Below are 14,634 nucleotides of genomic sequence, written 5' to 3'. Positions count from 1 at the left end.
TCTTTAACTTTCACAGCAACTTCACTGATAAAATCTCTAAGTCACCGTTGGTTATTTACTATTAAATTCAGGCATAGGAAATGGCTCTTACTTTATAAATGCAGAAATTATTAGAGAGATTAATACTGACTGACATGAACCAAGGAGTTACCATCTGTAGCTACCGAAAGCAAGATGGTCAGAGAAACAAGTCCAACAAATGATGGGTGCTTGAAGAACACGTTAATGAGAAAGGCTTAGCTGTGCAGTTACGTCTCTGTGCTTTGGTAGTGGCCAAGGAGATAAATATAAATTACTTTGCAGGCAAACCTTCTTGGTGTTACCGCTTCATGCAACGCACCCGTTCTGATCTGTCACCCCGGATTTACACTGCATGAGTTTCCGCTCCGCCAGCGAAATGCTCATCAGAGTAAAATCATTTCTGACCACCTTAATATAGAGCAAGGACATCGGTGCGTCAGAAACTGCCAACAAACTTCCAAGACAAAGTTGACAGTTTCCGTGAGTTTGTTGAAAAGCAGGTAAGTGTCACTGGATCATATCAACATGGACGAGATCTCCCTCAAGTTTGACAATTTCTAAACAGATTCCACTTATAGTCCAGTGCAACTTATGGTTTCTTTCCCGTTTATGATGCATTTTTAGACTGATGCGATTTATACTCCAGAGGAACTTATAGTTCGGAAAATACAGTAATTGTATTTTTTTGCTTTAGGATCAAAACAACCCAGTTTCACAAGATGAGGACAAAACAGTTCATGTAATGGCAACATCAGACAGATCAGGTGGAATTAACAGTCAAATCAACTCTAAGTGTTGTTTATGGGATTAAAGTTTCTTACATTAGAAAAGAGTTTGTTTTATCATAAACACACTTTTTCTAAGAGTTTCAGTACAAAATGATTGCTAATATGTTTGGACTGCAACATCTTGAACAACATAATTTTTGTCACCACTCATCACAATGGATTTGTCAGAGAACGCTCTTAAGTCCCTGCGTAGTGTGCTAGTCTGATAAATCTCCAAGCTACTGCTCAGACATTTTTCCTGACTTCCTCCTCCTTTGGATTAATTGAGCCAAATAAATCTTTATCCTACAAAGTCAAATTGTAGATGGGTACTCAACTTTTACTGCTTTCATCTTTGGTGGCATTTCATTTGTATAATCATGTCTGAGTAATATCATCACTGTTTACCTGCTTTTGGCTACTTTCCAAGCTGTGTTATACTCAGTTTCTTCTTTCATGTGTTTTCTAATTTTTCTTGACTTTGGATATGGACATGAATTGTGAATTTTTAAACTGAACAGAAATTATCAGAAAAAAACCAATCCTAAAACTGTCGATTTGTGCCCTTTAATGTATATGCAACAAGACATTAATTTGTGCTCATGTTTATTAAGAAAAGTTCTAATATATGTTGTGACATTCACCTTATCAAAGTAGAACCTCATAAGCAAACAACTCAAACTGCAGACAGTTTTTTTCCTCCACATGCCAGAAGCAGAAAATGACAAGCATGGCCCCAAACACTAAACCATAAGAGAGGTGTTTGGTGGGGGTAAACGTCACCGAGTGTAATTATGAGGGATCTTGCCCTCAGAAACTCTCCCGGTTGACTACGTGAACAAGTGACAGCGACTTCTTTTTATCTCTCAAGCAAATATTGGCTTAAAAGAGCATGGCTTAGAGTCAATATCAAGTTATTACTCCAAAATGTTATCACAGTTTTTCAGGCACATAAAGAATTCTTCTGAAGTAGTCTATTTTTGCTTGAACACTTTCTCTCAGTGAAAGTTTTACAGTGGTGGTGATAGAACAAAAAATGTCTAGACTGAAACATGTTGCTTATAAATGGACTAAATGTGCAACATGGCAGTGCCTTGCAAAAGCATTCACACTTTTTCACATTTAACACATAACTGTGCTGCAGTTACTTGGAAAGTGGGAACTCAGAGCTCTGACGTCGTTCTAGTCAAGAAGTCGGAATTTCAACATGGCAATGCCCCATAAACATTGTTGCAATAGCTCTTGTGAACGTAATTTTAACCTTAATTTATATAAGCAAACTCCACTTTTAATTTATTCAGTTTAGAGTTGCAGGCGCTACTTGCAACATTGGTTTTAGACACACTTTTGCATGTGCCTCTTGTAAAATAAACGTTTCCACCACGTCTTGCTACTGTTGATGCGAGGAGCGGCCATATTGAAACGCAAAGTCTGCGTTTGGAGATACTTGGAGGTGCTCCCATTTCCACAGTTGGAAATCTGACTTTGGCAGGAGTTCCAGTTGATTTTTCCGATTGGGACATTTTTCTGAGTACAACTGGAACGCAGCGTTAGTTTCACTGTGTGAATATCTGACATAGAAGCTGTCCTTTCTTCCATCCAGTATCCCGCAAGGGAGACAAGTGCTAGACTCCTTTCTTTGCTGAGAAGTGAGGAATTGCATTTGAAGTAAAACTGGATCCAAAATAAATATTCTGGGTAATAGGTGACTAAATTCTGTCCAAAGGATAAATCTTTCCCTGGCTTATTTGAAATTCTGAAGAGGGAATCTTTGAATGATCAAGTCCCCAAAAAGAGACACTTTCACCCCGTTGTTGAATCTACGCTGCTGTAATTGTTTTGAAAAGCTGCAGCTCTACACACCTCTATGCTCCCTGTGCAGAGCTGCGGCGAGTCGAGCCGATGTTTCTCCTGCCTGGTCGCAACTGGTTTTCAACCCTGCACCGCAACAGCCCCTCTGATCGCTCCGGTCTCTCGGCTGCTTAGCCAATTAACACTCTCAGTGCACAGCTTGTCAGTTTACATTGGAGGTCATTTGCTGTTAAGGTTGCAGTTGAGCCTCATTCTTTCCATTATGAAATGATAGTTTGAACAGTGTCTCTGTGATAATCCTGCTTTGAACTTCTCCACAACTTTATCACTGTGTGTTCCTTGGTCTTTATGATGCTGTGTGTCAGTTAATATCCTCTATCCATCCTCTGATGCTCATCACAGATCAGCAGTATTTCTAACAAGAATAAACTTTACATAGGTAGACTGTATTTACAACTCCATTGCATTGAATTTTGTTTCATGTGTCAGAGTTAAGAAGGCTTTTGATTTTTGTTCATTAAAATCTGACAGTTTCTTCCAATTTAAACGATGCTAATATTGTTAGTATTGTTGGCGGAGAAGTGAAGAATTGCATCTTCACTTGTTTCAAATTACAACTTGTGTTTGTAATTTGAAAAGAAAAAAATAACATTTGAAGGACATGAATACTTTTACAAGCCACAGAATCTGAAATGGATCAATGTTTAAAAAGAGAGGGTCAATTAGTGATACAGATGATATGCAGAATAAATATGGTGAATTTTCTTATCTGTAACTCCTCAAATTCACACCCACAGGAAGAATACAGAGGATCAGATTACGGTGCTTCGAATCCCCTGATTAATGACTGTGACAAAGAAAAACTTAGCAATGACTCACTCAATTACACTTTTTCTGATTTCTGGTTAATTGCTGTAAGATTGATTTAATCATTTAAATTTGCACATTTTATTGTTATGCTGCTGAATTCATCCACTTGAAAATACAAATACTGAATCAAAGAATCTACATTTGAAACCTACATTCTGCTTTGTACTGACAGCTCACTGATGTAACTCACAAGGCAGATTAGGAAAAGAAAAATCCTAAAAATCATCATTTAGATCGTCATATTCTGCCTTACTCAGACCTGCTGAGGACAGTGGCTATAAAGCAGCAGCTGCTAAACAGGACTAATTCTCCGGAATGAAATATACCGAAGGGGGCAGACCATTTACAAGACGGTTATCAGAGCAATATTTCAAGTACCGGCCACATCCTCTGCCCATTAAAGTGTGTCTGATGTATTTTAGGGCCAGTTTATGTGCTGCTCTGGTCTCAGAGAGGGTTATACATTGATAGAGGATGTCTCTAGTCTGACTCTTCATACGAAGACAGTAAGAGGAGAATCCTCAAAACACTTTGTATTCAGCATCTTTGCTTTTCCTTAAAGAATAAGTTGAGTAGGTTGAAATGTTTTTTTTCTTTTCTTTATTTAATCAGGTAAACCCCGTTGAGATCTAGATCTCATTTTCAAGAGGGACCTGGGCAAAAAATTTGCAATAGTTAATTTGCTACTTAGTTATAGGTCCGATAGACCAATCCAGTTGTGGGTTAATTTAAGGTGTTAAGGTAGGGTTATGGTTAGACATATGTTGGTATAAGAAAAAAAGGCCTCAGGTCTGCAATATTATGGTATTTACAGAAAATGTGTTTTAATTACTTTTATTTTAAATGGAAAAAAAAAGTTTTAATATGACATATGGATAATTACAGTCTGCAACCTGTTATGCTTTATTATTATGGTGCTTGTGATTCACAGACTTAAACAAAAATATTAACCACTGGCAAAATCATCTAAAAGTTTCTAATTACATTTTGAGCTGAATATTCTACTTTTTGCTATTCTGCTCTGTATATAGTACTACTTAGAATATTACAAATGAAACATTGTTGGTTAATAGCTTGGCTATTAATTGGCTTTTTTTGTTGTTGTTCTTGCAATAAGCACAATGTTTAGAAGCTTTCATTTAGCCAGCTTGAGTATGGCAACAAGTGTAAGAGGGACAGGACGGCGTTACTCTGTGCTTTGGTCAGAGAGATGAGGATCCATCCAGAACTTTGACACAAAAGCATGTTTATGATAACACTTTAATCCATAGAAACAATAACTATCACTTATCATCAGTCAATATCTGTACAGTGAAACTAACTTTTTAAAATCTTGTTATACATTGACACTGCTAACCAGTGTTTGTGTTTCAATAAGTTCTTAACAAAAAAATGACTAAACATGACACATGTCTAATGTTAAGACTAAAAAATAAGTAAAATATTCTACAACTCTGGGTACTAAAAAAACCAATATTTTTTAAATGTTGTCAGTTTGTCCTTTAACAGTAACAATATTAATCATTACAAAAACAAATACACAACTTTATAATGTGCAACAAGGTGTTATTGTCAATCAACTGAATTAAGATAACATTTCTTTGCAAATTATAAGACTGCTTTAAATATTGCCAGTCTATATTAATTTTTTACCAATTATTTGGACAAAGTGCCAATTATGAAGATAGCTACCTCTAGTTTAACTTAGCAGGCAAAGGTTTAATGTTATCGGAAATGGACAAATTTGTTTTTTAGTATGAGCTACAGTCATAAACAAAACTAGCATACAGCAATGTTACAGTTTTGCAGTTCATATTTTATTCTGTAGAAGAAATTTAGTGAAATCTGAGCAGGTTTTTTACAAAATTCAATATTCCATCTTTTGAAGAATGATGAAACTCCTACTAGTGTCTCTTCTCTAAATCAACAAACTAGATTATTATTTGCAATCCAAGCATTGAAACACTGTCCTACCACTATTTTAAAAGCTAGTTTTGATTGATAGTCCCTGTGCCGGGTGAATTACAGCATCCAACACTGAGCATACAGCAAAAACCCAACAATGGATTTAAAGAAATAAACCAGAATTATTTTGATTCTGGGCTAAACAAACTAACCTCATTGTATGGCTTTTACATCTTCATACAATACTTAATACACAATGGACTAGTTATACTTAAGATTTGTTTTCGTTAGCCATTAATGACACAAATAAAAAACTCAATGAATATTGAAAACACTCAATAATCTCTGATTTATTTATTTTTTTTAACTTTTTTTAAATCATCTATGATTTAAAAAAATTAAATCATAAATTATTTCCATTTAGGTGGAAATAATATAAGGCTGCTTTTAGTGAGAATTATTCTATATATTACCACTTTGTATTACTTAATATTACAAATACAAGTCAAATTTCATCACTGCTTTTAACTTCAATTATAAAACATTGGAAAACTAAGTGACTGTATTCACTGTATTCACAGCCAGGGTGAAAATATGGCACACAAGCGTATGATGAGCAGCTTATGTGGAAAAATAACTTAAGCAGATCAATATTGAATGATATTTATTTAAGGTGTCAGACACATTCCCTGCTTCTTCATTCCACCACAGGTAAGTGAGGCAACACTGATGAGCGTCTGAGATCCAGAGGTCAGATGTTCACCTCTCATCACCAGCCAGATGCTCAATGAATGTGTTTTCACCCGAATGACTTAAACAGCTACTACTAAAAGCTGCTTCTAACAGCTGAAACATCCAGCCAGCGTGCTGCGCCCTGTGAGTATTAATACATTCCATGTTTGAGGCTGCTTGCACCAAATTGCCAGTACTATATGAAACCGATGAAGTTCATATGCTGGAAAAGTGTTTTAGATCCTCCTGAGAGGTGCGGCCTGTCGTGTCAGAGGCAGCTAACAAGCAAGTGACAGGAAGTAAATGAATACAATATCCTGCTAACAATGTAACAATGTTCAGCTGTTCAGTTAGTTAAAGTGTAATCAATCACCTGGAAAACAAGGTGATCTGCACAAAAAACTATACCCATTTATTTAGCTGAGAACTTTAAAGTGATAAGACACCAATTGGCACGTGAGGTAAATAGTTCTTGAAGAGCATTAGCGAGAAACAGTGTATTGAGGTTGATTATCTCAGTGACTAATGCTCTGTCACTCTGTAGTATGAGAGAGCCCAGCGAGGACCCCCGGTAATGGAGCCTGAGCAGGTGTTGAAAGCGCACTGACATCAAGGGGGAGTGCACTGACAAGAATTTCTGATGAATTTCAATTACTGATCTATTAAAGCTAATGAGCTAAATGGGCAGCCAGAATACATTTGCCAGATAGCCTGAGACGAGACCTGAGGTTTTTTTGTTCTTTTTTTTTCTGCAGTCACAGCAGCCAGTAAAGGTGTTAGACATGTTTTTCTGCTTGCTGAAAATCCAGCTGTATGTACACTAATTATTTGTTACACTTTTTTCATCTTTAATAATGGTTGGTGTTCTCACTGTTACCTGTTATTTCGAAATGTAATGCCAGAATGCCATCTGCTGGCGGTAATACAACACAAAGGGTTTCATGAATGTTTGCTACACACTGACATCTGCTGGCTTTAAAAGAAAAGGCAGTAGGACAAGTTTGGCTTTCAATGTAGCTTTCTCCAATTGTATTATTCATATAATAACATTATGGTGGCTACCGTGTAATAATAATATTACAAATATTAATAATACATTTGACTATGCAGTTTAAGTGAAACAGATTCTTCCCACTTTTCTTCAAATGATTGGATTCATTTGTCTTAATTGAATTCATATTTATGTCCTTAAATTGTTCAATTTCGCATTAATTACTGCACTCCTTCCAGACAGAAGTAGACAATAATAAATAGTGTGGAAGTAAACTACAAGTCAGTTTTAGTTTTTAGGATGGCAGTTCATTTTTCAGCAGGACAGCGACCCAAAGCACATGGCAAGACCTGAAAGGAGTGGCTTCAGAGCCGCTCTGTGAATGTCCTGTTCAAGCCTGGCAAAATCTGAAAATGGCTGCGCAGACGTTTCTCATTCAACCTGAGAGAGCTCGAGAAAAGCTGCAAAGAAGTATGAGCTAAACTTCCTAAAGATATGTGTACTAAACTTGTGGCTTCATATTCAAAAAACGTTTCAGGCTTTTATTGCTGCCAAAGGTGGATCAATAAATGCTGTGGATACTTATCTAAATGTGATTTCTTCATTTTCTATTTTTAATACATTTGCTAAAATCTCCAAAATCTTTTCCCAAACTCATTTTGCTTTTTAAGCATATCTTAAACAAGAAAATGTGCTATGAAGAGCAGCTTTTTGAGAGTTTGGTCACATTGAATTACAGTATGTGTGAGCAAAAATAACAGGAGATAAATAAATACATTTAAATAAGCTGGTAAAGGGGCGTGCTCTGGTGGCGTGCTCTGGTGCGGCCGCCGCGGGTTCGATTCCCGGACCCGGCGACATTTGCCGCATGTCTTCCCCTCTTTCCTGTCAGCCTACTATCATATAAGGGACACTAGCGCCCACAAAAGACCCCCTGGAGGGGAGAAATAATAATAATAATAAAAATAAGCTGGCAAAGGCCATGTGCAAAACCTACCCAATGACAGTATCTGATGCTGTCATTGTGTAGCATCAGATACAGATGCCTTTTTGTTTCATAAAACAAAAAGGCATCTGTAATCTATTATGCCTGTAATCTATTATGCATCTGTAATCTGTAATCTATTACAGATTTTGTTTCATGAAGAGTTGTTGTGAACTGAAATCCTATTAACACAGTTTGTATAACTCATTATATTTAATATGAAAGTAGAGCCAGTTCTTGGTGACAATAAACTGGTACAACACTGGTTGCTTTCCGAAAGGAGAAAAAAAAGTCCTTTGCCCCAGGCACATTTTCTTAAAGAAAACACACGAAGAAGTATTTTCTACTTAGGGGAATCACACACCAATCACACAAGGGGGGGAAAGCTTCTGTAACTGTGTATTTGTGCTTGTTTTCCATTTTACTGCCTGTATTAAAAAATCTGAGCTTGACCCTCTCTGTTATTTTAGAGACATTATCCTAGTATCCTCATGGAGAAAAAAAAATCCTTTTATGCATGTGCTGAAGATTGTACTCGAGATGTGTTCCTGCAAATAGAGATACTTTGAAGTGTCAGCTGAGAAAAGCACTCAGGAGAGAGGACATCACTGACAAAGTGGAAACAATGTTTTGTTTACTGCATCAAGGGTAATAGATGAACCCCCCAGTTCATTTTCAAAGATGATTGTTTTAGCTTTGATATCAGTGATGCATTTCAAAATATCGGCAGCATAAACAAAGAAAAGAAAAAGCAATAGGTATTTAAAAAAACCAAAGCATTTTCAGTTTGCACATACACAATTTTATGCTCCATGGCCCCGTAGGCTCATTCAAATGTTATTTACACTTTGGATTTAGAAGATGGCAGGATAATCTCTGCAGAAAATCGGGATAGAATAATCTTGCCATAGGCATTTCCATATTCAGCATTTGCAGTAAAGTTCCACAACATCTTAGGGTTATAAAATACCTATGACTGCAGATCTGTTGCATCTTAAGCTCAGAAAACATGTTTTAAACCCCAAACACCTTTGTAGCACTCGCTAAACATTGCATAATGGCATTAACATGGAACCTTTAATATTTTAAACGTAAACCAATTGTGCAAGTGTAGTGTAGTTTTTGGCATTTTTTTGTGCAAACAGCGCTTGACAAATAAACTTGTCCTGGCTTGCCATTTGTTCATTTTGATTTTTCATGCAAAGATTTATACAAATATAACCCTTTACACAAACATGTTTCCAAATGGCCACTCCCATTTTGCCATAGAGAACATCCAGAACAGAGTATTGGAGCAGTTTGATCAGAAATCGTTCCTTGTCTTTTCTAAATGCATCACAAAATCAAAATGCGACCATAAGAGGAAAACATTTTACATCTGGAGTTGCATTACTGAAAGTAGTTGTAGGACACAGGTGCTGCAAATAGTTAATGTGTTAAGTTATGCTGACAAAAGCCTTTCATGTTGCCCTAATACAGCTATAGCAATATTTTTTTCTTTACACTTTGCTTTCACCTACTGAATGCTAAGTCATTCAACTTTAGAAACTGGAATCATTTTGTAATATTTGCTTTGGGCAAAGTGCAAACAGAGCTTCTTATGGATCTTTTTCAATAATTACTTTTTTCTTGCCAATCTTCCTCAGATGTCAGATTTGTGGACTGAACAACTGATAGCTGTCTTGTTGGCAGATTTTTCTCTCTGAGCTGTGACTTTCCACAGCTCCTTTAGAAATATCATGATGTGGCTTCTCTGCTTAACGCCTCCCTCGGTTACCTTGCTATGCTTTTTCTGCTTTATGAGATGTTCAAAGCATGGAATATTATTTTAGAACCTAACCCTGTTTTCAACTTCACAGTACTTTCCCTACCTGCTGTGTTCTTTAGTCTTCATGATGCTGTTTGTCCAGCTGGATTCATAAAACACTCAGCATGACTTCGGAAGGCACTGATTGTAGTGTTTATTAAAGGTATCAGAGTAACAAAGGCTGAATCAAGACATGCGAGACATCGCAGACCCTGAAAAAAGAAAGAAGAGAAAAAAAATCATAATTTTTTTCTCACTATGTCTGTATATTTTTACTTATAAACATCAAGAGTTGAGGAAACAACATACATACCTTTAATGTTAGCAAATCCACAAATTTATTAACCAGTAATGACCTTTACATCGAACACTGTGTGAGGAAACGTCATGCTTTTAGGAATGAAATCAATGGAATGCAAATTCATTTCCCTCATTTTACTACCAGTTTTAATCATTTACTCCTTAAGGATACATCTGGCCATTTTACTACTAAATACTCCACTTTTTTTCACCAGATAGTGAGTATTTTGTTGTTTGAGTCTTTTAATCTTCCAGACTGCAGTTATTGTAGATCCAAGAGTTAGTCAATAATTGCCTGTTGGCTCATTGTAGAAGTTGCCTCTGCAACATTAAGGAAACTTCTTATTTTTATTGCACTGCTGATTACAATAGTTTTATTCAAAAACTTACACTTAAATACACATCTTCCTCACGACATTAACTGTTCCCTTGCTGATCAAACTATTCAAAAACAAACTAATTTAGAATTTGAGCATAATTGATTCTTAAAAGTGAGCGTTCCTTTTAAAACGAGAACAGAAGCTGAATTTACCCATTTAGAGTTTATTGGTTCTAAAAGGCAAACATGCTGAATAAAAAGACATAAAATGCACAGAAGAGCATATTTGTCAGGAAACTTAAGCATGAACAAAAATGCAGGTTAGGTTGCTGTTGAAGAACACCCTGCCGTCTTTTTCAGTGCTGCACTTGTTTCTGAGGATGTCCAGGATGCCTGCTCTGACCTCTGGGCTGAAGGATTCGTAGAAGTGCTCTGTTCCTGTCATGAAGCTCAGCAGACGTTCTCCAGTTACGCTGCTCCGGTCAAAGCATTCTGTGATGTCAAAGCTGTTGGGAACCGGATGTTCCTCGAATTTAAGGCTTTGGTCCTTGAGGCAGGAAATGATCTCTCCAGATGAACGGTACTCGGTGATGCTTCCAACACACAGCTCCTTCTTGTAAGTCTTCTACAGGACGTCCCAACCACTGTTGGCTGGATTGTAGAGAAAACAAAAAGCAAATGTTGAATGATCCAAGCTGATAAAGAAAGACATGCAATTTTCTCTTCCATAACAAGTAGCAAGACAAACTTGGTTAAAAGTTTTGCTTTTCAGTCAGAACTTACCTTCATTGTGTAAGATTACTGTTAAAGAATACTGAATAAGCAGAGTAATAACAGAAATCTTGTACATTTAAATGCTTACCTGCTTCAACAATGATCATGAGCCTGCCATTGTTTTTGAGGAGCTCATGGTGAAACTTGATACTTTCAGCCAGGCTCTTTACATAGTAGATCATCTGTTGAGGAAAAGTATTTGTTCCTATAGCTTGACTATTTGCACATGGAAGTGTTATTTATTTTTTTGCTTTCATTTATATTCAAACAACAGAAATCACTTCAGCTACACAATGTACACCAAATAGATATGTTGGGTTTTTTTCAATCACAACCTTACTTGAATTTTAGGAGACAAAAACAAAATTATGCATACTTGTGAAGTACAAGGGAAATGACACGGTTGTCTACATTTCTTATGTTTAATATTCTAAAAAATGTGGTGTGCATTTATATTTCAGCTCGCCTGAGGCAATACTTTCTAGAACTCAACTGCATCCTTTCAAATCTACTTTGCACTTGTGCAGCAGTTTTTGTTGGTCTATGACATAAAATCTTAAATTAATAAATTGCTGTTTATGGTCACAATGTGAAATTGCTTAACTTTTGCAAAACAAAGTACATTAGAAAACATGTAAACTCCTTTTATAAATATAACACTGACAGTACAAAAAAGTGATTCATTCCTTTATTTAGTAGGAGTCACAGTTTAGCTTAATTCACATCTGCACTACATTTGATGCATTGACAGCTCAGGGAATAGAAGACAAAAGGTAAACCATTCTTCAACTTTACCTGGATCATGTGTATGAAGTCAAATTTCTTTATGCCTCCCTTTGCTTTCTCGTAGTCCTCACTGGACATGATGTGCCAAGAGAACTGGATCTTCTTAAGGTCAGCAGTCTTGGCTGCCAAACCTTTCAAGACATACAAAGAGATTTCAGCAATACATAAAGTACATCTTGATTCTTGGGTTAAGAGTCATTCTTAGCATGTCAAAGCTTTTCAAAAACCTGAGACTGGAATTTAGCCACAAAACTCTGATCAGTGCATCTCCTAAATGCTTTGTTTTTTATATATATATTTAATAATACAGAACACAAAATTCTGAAAGGCCAAGTTCATTACCTTTGAAGTTGGTTGTGAGCTCAGAGCTGCCCTAAACAATGTCAGCGGTTATGGGAACAGAAGGGAAGGCCGACTGCAGAAGTGAGAGTATCTGAACATCCACCTCACCTGGAACAGACCATGAAACGCAACTGTTTTTTTTTTTCAATTAAATGTTACAGTTCAGCTCAAAGTCATGAATTTTCTTTTTTGAATGGCACAACTCTCTTGCTTCAAAGACTTGAATCTTCAAAGACATGTACACAGTTACAAAGTCGGCCTTCTATCACCTGAAGAACATTGCTAGGATTAGTGCTAATGTCCAAGCCAGATCTAGAGAAAGTTACTGTTTGTCTATAGTAGCATTGATTACTGCAACAGTGTCTTCACAGGTCTTCCTAAAAATCAGACCTACATCTTTCATTGTGGCTTCTTGAAGTTTTTTTTCTTAGGTTCCTGTTTATTAATCTAAAATGAGTCTTTTGTTTTAATTTATGACTGAATTGTAAATTATGCTGACAGCAGTCGGTTAAATATCTAAAGGACATGCATATTGCTTTTCTTCTTATCCATATCTTTAAATGTGCAGCCTTTGCTCTGAAACCGTAGCTACCCTTGGCCAATATTGATATGTGAATGTCAGAAGTTAATCAGTGGTTCGTTTTCATGCACTCACTTCATTGCCCCTCACAGGTTGTCAATCACTGGGATCTTTTTGAATAAATAATTAACTTGTAGTTTAAATGTGAAATGTTTTAGCACATACCTCCCCCACTCCCAACACCAAGAACATCCAGACTGCTTTTACCAGCTCCAATTCTGTAAAACATACAAAACCAGCTAAAATAATGAATTTGAAATGAAAGCGCTTCAATGCCCAATTTTCTACAAATAGATAAATCAGCAAACATTATAAAGTTGCTTTTTTGGTTCCATAAAATAAATTAAACTGCAGACCAAAGCGCTCTAAGCGTGTGACTAACTGAAGATGAGAAAAATGCATGAATGAGTAATTAGATTATTCCTTGTAATACCTTTGAAATTCTGCAGGCAGGACATTTTGCAGACACTTGACGATGACTGCGTGCTCTCCGGACTTTTCCAGGTAGAACTGAAAGATGTTGACATTGCAGCCTTCATAACAAGTGTGTGTTTCTGCACTCATAACTTCACTCTGCAATACACAAACCAAACACTTTTATCCACATTGTAGACTAATTACATTTTTTCATTTAGATAATATAAAAAAATCGCCTTAAATCTGTGTTGTTTGGGAGGTAGGAAGAGGAACACAAAGTGCTGCGCTGCTTTCACACTGCAGGACAGATTCCCCTCCCAGAATGCTGGTCGTTGCGTTATGCAACTGTTGAACTATGGCTCTTAAAAAAATTTAAAAAGAAGTCACTGCAGCTGTTCTGCTAAGACAGAAATGTGCTCCTGAACTTTTTTGGTCCTTTATGTTTTGGTAATTGTAGGTTCTTGTCAGAAATCGTCAATAGAAAACGTGGTTATCTAATTTACTTTTTAAAATACTAATTTAATTGCCATGAAAATAGTCTTTACTGTCATAAAAGTGTGACTGTCATACACTTTTCACAACAAAACAAAATCACAACAGAAAAATTGCTCCCACTTCTGTGACTATTATATACTGTAATAATATATAATAGTAGGAGGCGCTGTTTTTTCCACGCACTTAGAAGGTCTGGTCCCACATAATGTCTTTTTATCACCACGGAAAGTTTCGTTATCAACCTTGTAAATCACTCAGGTCTTCTGGTTCTGCTCTGCATCTAAAGAGTCAAAACCAAACACAGAAAAAGCAGCATGAGTTTTTAAAGTGAACGAATTAACTTTCAGAAAACTGAACAAATGCTTCAAGCAAAAGCCAATTTCTTTGATTTGCTTCTAATAACAAATTGAACATTATTGATTTCACTTGTATTCCGTTTTTGTCATACAAGTTCCTTCCCTTGATTAAACCACTGCAGTGTAACATTTGTCTGATGTTTCATGTCTTTGTCATAATCAGCTCTTTGACTTGCCTTTGTACAGAAATTTGCTTTGCAAAAAACTTAGCTTGCCTGATGAGGCTAATTATTTCTTTATTTGATTTTATATAATTGTAATTCCACTGCCACTGCTGTCTGTCTGACAAAATCTGTTTGCTTAATTTGTTACTAATTTGTGCATTACACAGGCTTAGACAATAAAAGAGATGTTAGTCATGCTGAGGGGATTCTT

General features: G+C 36.3%; 1 pseudogene; it reads right to left on the bottom strand.

The window, feature by feature from the left end:
- Positions 1-10,713: 10,713 nt before the first annotated feature.
- Positions 10,714-13,863, bottom strand: LOC116723634 (histamine N-methyltransferase-like; annotated as a pseudogene).
- Positions 13,864-14,634: the final 771 nt, after the last annotated feature.

The sequence above is a fragment of the Xiphophorus hellerii genome, chromosome 7 (genome assembly GCF_003331165.1).
Source record: "Xiphophorus hellerii strain 12219 chromosome 7, Xiphophorus_hellerii-4.1, whole genome shotgun sequence".
Taxonomy (NCBI): Eukaryota; Metazoa; Chordata; class Actinopteri; order Cyprinodontiformes; family Poeciliidae; genus Xiphophorus; species Xiphophorus hellerii.
This window is presented reverse-complemented; position numbering and strand designations above follow the sequence as displayed.